This window comes from Triticum urartu, chromosome 2A (genome assembly GCF_056163025.1).
Source record: "Triticum urartu cultivar PI428250 chromosome 2A, HENAU_Tu73, whole genome shotgun sequence".
NCBI lineage: Eukaryota > Viridiplantae > Streptophyta > Magnoliopsida > Poales > Poaceae > Triticum > Triticum urartu.
In genome coordinates this window covers 166,247,245-166,256,713 of record NC_141874.1, presented here as the reverse complement: position 1 = coordinate 166,256,713, position 9,469 = coordinate 166,247,245, and positions in this window count along the sequence as shown.

Genomic DNA, 9,469 nt, shown 5'->3' with positions numbered 1-9,469 from the left:
CCGCAATCGACGTGATGCACGTGACGAAGAATCTTTGTGTGACCCTGCTTGGCTTCTTGGGCGTGTATGGGAAGACAAAAGATACACCTGAGGCACGGGAGGACCAGCAACGTATGCACGGAAAAGACGGCATACATTAGGGTCATGCAAGCTACGCTCTTACAAAAGAAGAGAAGGAAATCTTCTTTGAATGCCTGCTCAGTATTAAGGTACCGTCTGGCTTCTCGTCGAATATAAAGGGAATAATAAACATGGCAGAGAAAAAGTTCCAGAACCTAAAGTCTCATGACTGCCACGTGATTATGACGCAACTGCTTCCGGTTGCATTGAGGGGGCTTCTACCGGAAAACGTTCGATTAGCCATTGTGAAGCTATGTGCATTTCTCAATGCAATCTCTCAGAAGGTAATCGATCCAGAAATCATACCAAGGTTACAGAATGATTTGGTGCAATGTCTTGTCAGTTTCGAGTTGGTGTTCCCACCATCCTTCTTCAACATCATGACCCACGTCCTAGTTCACCTATGCGAAGAGATTAACGTTTTGGGTCCTGTATTTCTACACAATATGTTCCCCTTTGAGAGGTTCATGGGAGTCTTAAAGAAATATGTTCATAACCGTGCTAGGCCAGAAGGAAGCATCTCCAAGGGCCGTCAAAATGAGGAGGTCATTGAGTTTTGTATTGACTTTATTCCTGACCTTAAGCCGATTGGTGTTCCTGAATCGCGGCATAAGGGCAGACTGGATGGAAAAGGCACGCTAGGAGGGGAACAAATAATATGTATGGACGGACATTCTCTCACTGAAGCACACTATACAGTTCTACAGAATTCCGCCTTGGTGGCTCCGTATATGGATGAACACAAGAATTTGCTACGCTCCAAACACCCGGAGCGGTCTGATGACTGGATTACATGTGAACAAACCAGGAGTTTCGCCAGCTGGTTGCAAGCACGTACCATGCATGACACCTCTATTGAAGATGACCTGTACTTGTTGTCCCAGTTACCATCTTCGAATATAATGACTTTCAAAGGGTACGAGATAAATGGTAATACATTTTACATGATCGCCCAAGATAAGAAGAGCACCAACCAAAACAGTGGTGTCCGCTTTGATGCAAAAACCAAGACGGGAAAGGAAACATATTATGGTTATATACAGGACATATGGGAACTTGACTATCGACATGGTTTGAAGGTCCCTTTGTTTCGGTGCAAATGGGTCAATATGACACGAGGCGGGGTAACGGAAGACCCGCAGTACGGAATGACAACAGTGGATCTCAACAATCTTGCGTATGCAGACGAACCATTCGTCCTAGCCAATGATGTGGCACAGGTTTTCTATGTGAAGGACATGTCTACCAAGCCAAGAAAAAGAAAAGATAAGGAAGCGAATGCATCGTACGATGAGTCAAAGCAGCACATAGTTCTTTCTGGGAAGAGAAACATCGTGGGAGTGGATGACAAGACAGACAAGTCAGAAGATTATGAAAAGTTTGATGAAATTGCTCCATTCACAGTGAATATTGACCCGAGCATCCCATTAAATGATGAAGATTTTCCATGGCTACGACGCAAAGGGACACACGCGAAGAAAAAGTTTCACACCCAAAGATCTGGGATGTGATCGGCTTAGCTATCATCACTTTCTTCTGTGTTCCACACCCAGGAGGGAATCTCTGTAATAGTTAGGGTAGCTAGTTATGTGTTTTGGCATTTGAAACGCGAAGAAATTTTATGTGCAAGCAAATTCTTTCATGCATTTATTGATTTTTTCAGCTAAATGACCCTGAAATTGAAAAGCATTTCAAATGAACTCAGAAAAGGATGAAAGTTGGCATGGTATCATAATTTCACCCACATAGCATGTGCAAAAAAGTAGAGAGGGTTACCGCAAAACTGGATACACTTCGTGTACAAAATGGACAATCTGTTTCGAAGTATCAGGGTTTCGGACGAAAACTCATCCGTTACAAAGGCATTTCATTTTTAAATAACTTAAGCATTACCAAATTGAATATAATGATAAAACACACTAATATTAAACATAATAAAAAAGAATCACTGGAAAATGTATTTTTAAAGTTAAGTTATTCACAAACTAGTGATTCACACAAATTTCAAATAATTCAAAATTTAAACTATTCAAATTTAAAAACTACCAGCACTAACTGAAAGTTTCTAAAAACTATCAAAAATATTCACAAAGAAACTCTAAATACAGCAAAAAACAACTAAAAATAAATAAAACAAAATAAATAAAGCAGAAAAGAAAAAACTAAATGAAAAAAGCCCACCTACCGGGCCACAGCGGCCTGCATACGACTAGAAACCCAACCTGTTGTTGGGCCAGGATGCAGGCCCGCAAACCCAATAGGCCCAGAAGGCCTGCTTTAGAGAGGAGCTCGAGACAGCAGCGGTGGCGGGGCTTATAAGCAGGTGTGAGCGCCCTTCGGCTAGCGAGGTGGGACTAAACTTCTGCGCCCCTCGCCTGGCAGCGCACCCCCTTTAGTACCGGGTCGTGGCACCAACCGGTACTAAAGGGGGGCCTTTAGTACCGGTTGGAGCCAGGAACCGGTACTAAAGGGGGGTCCTCCCCCCCCCCCCCCCCCCCCCGCTTGGCCTGGCCAAAACAGGCCTTTAGTACCGGTTGGTGGCTCCAACCGGTACTAAAGGTGTCCCCTATATAAGAAGCACTTCGAAAATTTTCAGTTTCTCATCTCCCACTTCTCTCTGTCGCCGCCCCGTCCCGCGCCGTCTCCGCCCCCGTCGCGCCGTCCCCGTCGACTCCGCGACGCCCCCGTCCTCGTCGCGTCGTCCCCGTCGACTCCGCGGCACCCCCGTCGCCGTCCCGGTCGTCGATCCCCTCGCTTCGCCGTCGCCGTCGCCTTTGGATCGACCTCGCCCTCGCCGTCGCTGTCGCCTCGACCTTGCCCGCGCGCGCTGTGAGCCCCTCCCCCGGCCCCTCTCCTCCCTCCAATCGATCGTAGCGCACACCGGCGCCGGCGCCGGCGCCGACCGTGCGCACCCACACGCGCGCGCGCGCACACACACTACATGCACACACACACACACACACACTACACACACACTAGACGCGCACACACACACAATTTTTCTATTTTTAGCTTTTAGTTTTTTCTGTTTTTCTGTTTTTCATACAAAGTTTTAGATGAATTAATTAATTAGATTAGATTAATGTCAAATAGTATGTAGAAATGTTAGTTATAATATATATAATGTCAAATGTTATAGAAATGTTAGTTATATAGAAATGTTAGAAATTTTGGAAATGTTAGTTTTAGCTAGCTAGATGAATTCGATTAATTTCAAATTGTTAGACGATGATCGATGTTTTTTTAGTTTCTTATATTTTTAGTTATAAAATTTAGAATTTGCATATATGAAATCATCACAATCCATCATTTAAAAAATGTTACTTTACTTTTGCTGCATATAGTATTTTGTTGTCGACGATGCCCGGCCTGCATCCTCGCCGTTGACACGTCCGCGACGACGTCCTGCTTAAGAGGACCCATGTCCGGGACTGGGCTCCGCCGGGCTGGCACTGGGAGGTGCTACCTTCAGGGGCGCGACGCTTGGTGAGGAACCCGGCCCCGGGTCCCGTTCTCGACCCTCATCTCCTTTGGTGGCATTCACGTGGGCCACTTTCGGTGCGGAGGGAGCCGGCCCCGCCGGAGGTGGTACGTCGCCATGTCAGGGAGGAGGACGAGCACGTCCATCGCTACATGGCTGCTATGGACGTCAGGTTCTCCAATACCTGGCAGGTTCTTTGGGAAGATCACCCGAGCTATGATCCAGTGATGGTTCCTTCTCTTTGGGTGTCCACCGCCCGCACCTCAGGAACCGCGAGTGGCCTAGATTACTCCGTACTATTCGATCTTTATTAGCTTGCTAGCTAGTTAGCTAGTGATGTATTCAATATTATATCTATTATTCGAGATGATGTATTCGAGATTATATCTATTATTCGAGACGATGTATTCGAGATTATATCTATTATTCGAGAATATACTAAATTGTTTTATATTTCTTTTGGCATAGTTAAATAAAAGCTATGGCGGACAATACCGACAGAGATAGAGAATAGACCATGCTCGATATCATACGCGGGCCAGATGATGATCAGAATGAACAAGATTTTGACGGCTCCAAATTTCTAAACAACACCGGAGAGGGTGATATGATATTCGATCGCGACGACCGAGAAGATGAAGTCATGAACTACGACGAAGAACATGTTGATCCTGAAACAACAAACACCGGCGAGGTATATATATTTATATAAGCAGGAATCTGGTGATCATCGCATGTGTTAAATGAGTTGAAGATATATTAACGAATCGATCTTTCTTCTTTCAGCCATCCGGATCGAGCAAATCTTCAGGCAAAAGGACGAAACGAGGCCCGAACAAAAAGTTGAAGGAGGGCTTAAAGTACAATATCGAGGCAATCAGACCTAATGGCGAACCATTAGCGCCTAAGAAGATTGCGGACAAGTTCGTTCGTCAGTGCGGAGTTATTGTGAAGGACCAACTCCCGATCTCCCTTCAAGAATGGAGAAAGCCAGCAAATCCACGTCCAGATGTTACTTTTGTCGATGAGAAGCAAAAAAATCTGCTTTGGGATACTCTCATGGAACATTTCACCTTACCAGATAATTTCACAGAAGCAAACGTGCGGAAAGTCAAGGACGCTGCTTTTAGGAAGATGGCGGTTGCATTCAAGAACCACAAGAGAATGACGTGGGAGAAGTACGTCAAGGGAGGAAGGAAGACTCGAGTATTCGAGGGGATACTAGAGAATCAAAGTGCTCATTGGGACGATTTCGTGAAATTCAAGGATTCAGAATTAGCTAAGGAACGGTCGAGAATAAACAAGGCCAATGCCGAAAAAAGGATAAGTTCCATAAGCTGGGGCCAGGTGGCTACGCGGTGGCAATGCCTAAGTGGGATAAGTCTGAGAAAGAGATGGAGGATGCAGGTGTCACTCCGGTTAGTAAGAGCTGGCCCCCCAGGTGCAGGACTTGGTTCTATGCGCATGGGGGGGAGTTGGACCCGAAGACAGGCAATGTTTCGACGAAGGCATGTCTGAACGGAGCCGACGATGCGCTACTTGTTGCAATAGAAGAGGCTCGATCGGGGGTGTTCCAGCCCAACAGAGAGAACGACGAGCTTACGCGTGCCCTGGGAAATCCTGAACACCCGGGAAGAACACGAGGCAAGGGTGCTATTCCGTGGTATGAGGGGTTTTCGGACTGGAACGCCGACTACAGAACCTGTGCGAGAAAGAAGATTGCGGAGGAGAAGAAGAGGAAGATGGAGGAGGAGCAAAGGAAGCTCGACTATGAACGCCTTCAAGGCCTAGAAGCAAGTCAAGCGGAATTGGCAGCTAAACTCCAGCGGCAGCAGGAGCAGATCAACTCACTTAGCCAGCAAAGGGGGTCTCAGCAGCTGCAGCAGCTAGCGGATGATCCAGCATTGGATACCACTGCCCATCCATGCCGAGAAGCAGCATGGGTTCCGCCCCGGGCGACGCAGTAGTGCTGGATAGATACCCCGTGGATGACATCACGGAGAACACTAACTGCGAGCTACACTTCAAAATGAAGAACATATCCATGAAGGTGGCGGACGCCGTTGCTTTTTCAAATTCCCCCGAGGCAACCTTCCATTGCAACCCGATTCCAGCGGGCTATGCTCGTGTCTTGGTTGATGAGGTGGTGGACCAATATTCGGGGCTAGAGCTTGACATTCCCGGAGGTGATGAGGAGCACACACTCGGAGATGCCAAACATCGTATCATCCTATGGAGAAAGGATTGCATCATTTTTCGAAGGCCACCGACACCGCGTCACCCGACTCCTCGTCGAAGTCCGCCACCGAGTCAGCAGACTTCCGCTCCTCCAAGTCCACCAACGCGTGAGGCCACTCCTCCTCCTCCAAGTCCGGCAAAGTGTCAAGCCACTCCTCCTCCAAGTCCGGCACAGCTTCAGGCCACTCCTCCTCGTCCAACTCAGCCCCGTCAGCCGTCTCCGCCGCCTCAGCAATCGCAGAAGAGACACCCCGCAGCTATGGTGCGTAGCGGTACCAGTCGAGGTCATAGTGCAGGAAGTACAGGCGGAGGCAAGCGATATAAATATGGTCCAAACCTCACTACTCCTCTTCCTGTGAGGGCTTACGACAGGACCGAGGAGCAAACCAATGCCATAGTGCGGGCAGAAGTCGACGCCCATTTTGGACCGAAACCGCTACCGCCGCCAAGGGAGAAAGTGCCTGTGGAAGTAGTTGACCACTTCATTCGTATGGCTCAACCACCAACTCCTAAGCTTGTTGACACAGACTATGAGCGCCACATCAGGAAGTTACATTGACAATGTCTACAGAAGGAGGTGAGCTCGAGCTCGAGCAAACAACAAGCAGCTGTCGAAAAATGCGGGAAAACCGTTGCCCAGCTGGGAGAACAGGCGGCGCAATCGACCCCCCCCCCCCCGCTTGTTGTGCCGACAACACGTGACAGTACGCGCGCCCAATATTATTGTGGCCAAACAGTTTACGTTCCCGAGGTGGGCGATGTGGTAATAACCCAGGAGCATATAATGCAGGCTGAAGAACTCAAGATCACTGTTGGACAACTCCTCGAGATCGAGGACATGCCTGTGATTACAGAGGAGGAAATAAAACGGAAATATGTCCGGGGCCAACCTTTGGTCAAGCCAGAAGATGTCAAGAAGCTCCCAACGAGAATGTATGAATTGCATCAATGGTACATGGACATTACCAAGAGATCCGATCGAGAGTCCCTCATGGTGTATGTCAAGAAGGATCATTACTACCATGAGAAAGCTATGGCCGTTGAGTATTCTGAACTGTTTCAGTTATACAATCAAGACGCACTCGACAAATCTATCGTCAGTTGCTATTGTCTGTAAGTGATTTCTTTCTGTAATTAATTTAAGTCTCAAGCTAGCTGTAGTGATCCTTTTGATCAATCATTACCTGTAATTATCCTCACTATATTCTTTTCTGTGGTATTATGCAGGATGAAGATGTATGAAATGAGAAAAGGTGGACGCTATGGCATTGGGTTCATTGACCCAAACACCGTTAGTCAATACACATGGAAAATGAGCAAGTATTATGAAAAGCAGGTAGAGGACAGCATGCTAGAGTTCTTGAAGGGCCTCAAATACAATGAAGATATACTACTTCCTTACAACTTCGAGTGAGTCACACTTTCTTGTACTACAAATTCTCTGTTTTTGCCTACTAGCTAGCTACATGTTTTTGCTTACATATGCCCGCTTAATTAAGACATGCAAACGTGTGTGCATGCAGATTTCACTGGATCTTGTGTATCATGAAAGTTGACGCCGGAACAGTTGAAATACTGGACTCGCTACTCAAAGCAAATAGTGACTACAACATCTTGTATGGGATAGTCAACAGGTAATTTCAATCATTATTAACTATATATCTCGGCCTATTTAGTTCGTCATTTCATGATATGAACTATTTAATAACCCCTTTATTCATTTTCTTTGTTGGCGGGCAGGGCTTGGGCAAGGTTCATCAGCGTCACGGAAGGCGAATGGAAACCACAGCTGAAATGGTTTCGATCCAAGGTAAGTAATTAAGTAGTACTAGCTAGCTAGCTAGCTGCCATCTCTTTAATTATCATGCTTGATTAATTATTATCTGATCAAATTAAATTCCATTCTCGTAATAAAGGCCCTGAAGCAGGCGCAGGGGACTAATCTGTGTGCATACTGCGTTTGCGAGAACATTCGCATGATGGCGTCCGAAAGGAGCAGATCTCAAAGACAGGAATGTGTACGCTTGTTAGAACACTATTCACAATTTTTACACCATTATCGATATCTAGTCACACAACTAATACACATGCATATTGATCTCCTTCTTAACAGTTCAAAGAGGTGCGGGACAAGCTCCTAGAAACGGAGCGCGTAGAAGCACTTCAAGAGGAAATAGCGGGATTTTTGCTCGACCAGGTCATAAATCCGAAGGGAGAATACTATTACCCGCTACCGCCCCCATCGAACATGTCATGAACCACTTCCAATTGTCATCGTGCTCCGGAGGCACCAATTAGGCTAATGCCACTGGCTCCGAAGGCAACATGCATATGTAGGAGAAATTGTATATAGCTATACATGTGTGTATGTGTAAATTAATATGGTGGTTTGTGAGACATTGATGATATATATATATGATTGGTTCTACTAGAAATTCTATGTATATATATATATGCATAACGTGTACAATGTGTAGTACCGTAAAATACCAGCAAACGAAAAAGAATTAAAATGGAAAACACAAAATTAAATGAAAAAGAAATCATAAAACCAAAAACCCCCCAAACATTTTAGTACCGGTTGGTGTTACCAACCGGTACTAAAGGGCTCCCGGCCCCCGGAGCTGGCTCGTGCCATGTGGTTGCCCTTTAGCACCGGTTCATGCTGAACCGGTACTAAAGGGGGGGGGCCTTTAGTGCCGAAATGTTAGTGCCGGTTCCGAAACCGGCACTAAAGGGCCTTACGAACCGGTGCTAATGGCCCGTTTTCTACTAGTGTGTGTTGTAGACATCAAGGGTTCACTGGTTCGGCTGCGGTGTGAGGCTGTCATCGCTGCAGAATAACAGGGGGTGTGGGTGAGTGGAGGGTTGGCCAGGCCAGCTGTGGGAGTAGTGTGGGGGCGGTGAGGCCTCTGCGGCAGCACAGCCGGCCACGGGAGGCAGGAGCAGGCGGCACGATCGGCACTACTTTGGGCGGCTGGAGCAAGAAGACCAGAGGTTGAAGAAGAACTATGGTCGTTGGATGGACATCGTACGGTCACTGGAGCTAGAATCATTCATATTGACTAAGTTGACAAAGCCCTCCATCCCCGTCAACTTAGTAGGCCCACAAGTCAGCCACCCACTATGGTGGTGTAACGCCCCGAGACCGATGTGCCAGGTGTCCTCCAGTTATTCGCTATTGTTGCCTTGTCATTTTCTTGCGTGTTGCATCTTATCATGTCATCATGTGCATTGCATCATCATGTTTTCGAAACTTGCATCCGTCCCGGTCTCCTCGTTCCGTCCGTTGTCCGTTCTGAGCCCAGACACACTTGCACGCGCCCGCGGCATGTCCGAAATATTATTTTATAAGTGGTCGGAAAATATTCTTGGACTGGGATGAAAGTTGGCGTGTGGTCTTATTATAGTGTAGATAGACCGCCTGTCAAGTTTCATCGCATTCGGAGTTCGTTTGATAGCCCAACCATTAACTATAGCGGCAATATAGCCGGTCTATCGTCGGACGTTTTCGGTCTCCGGAAACTGCTGTCGGGCCCTCCCTCTCTCTCTCTCCCTCTCTCTCTATTCTCTCCTCTCAGCCTCGCCACAGTTCACCAAGGCCATGCCTACCATCTATGCACAGTGCAT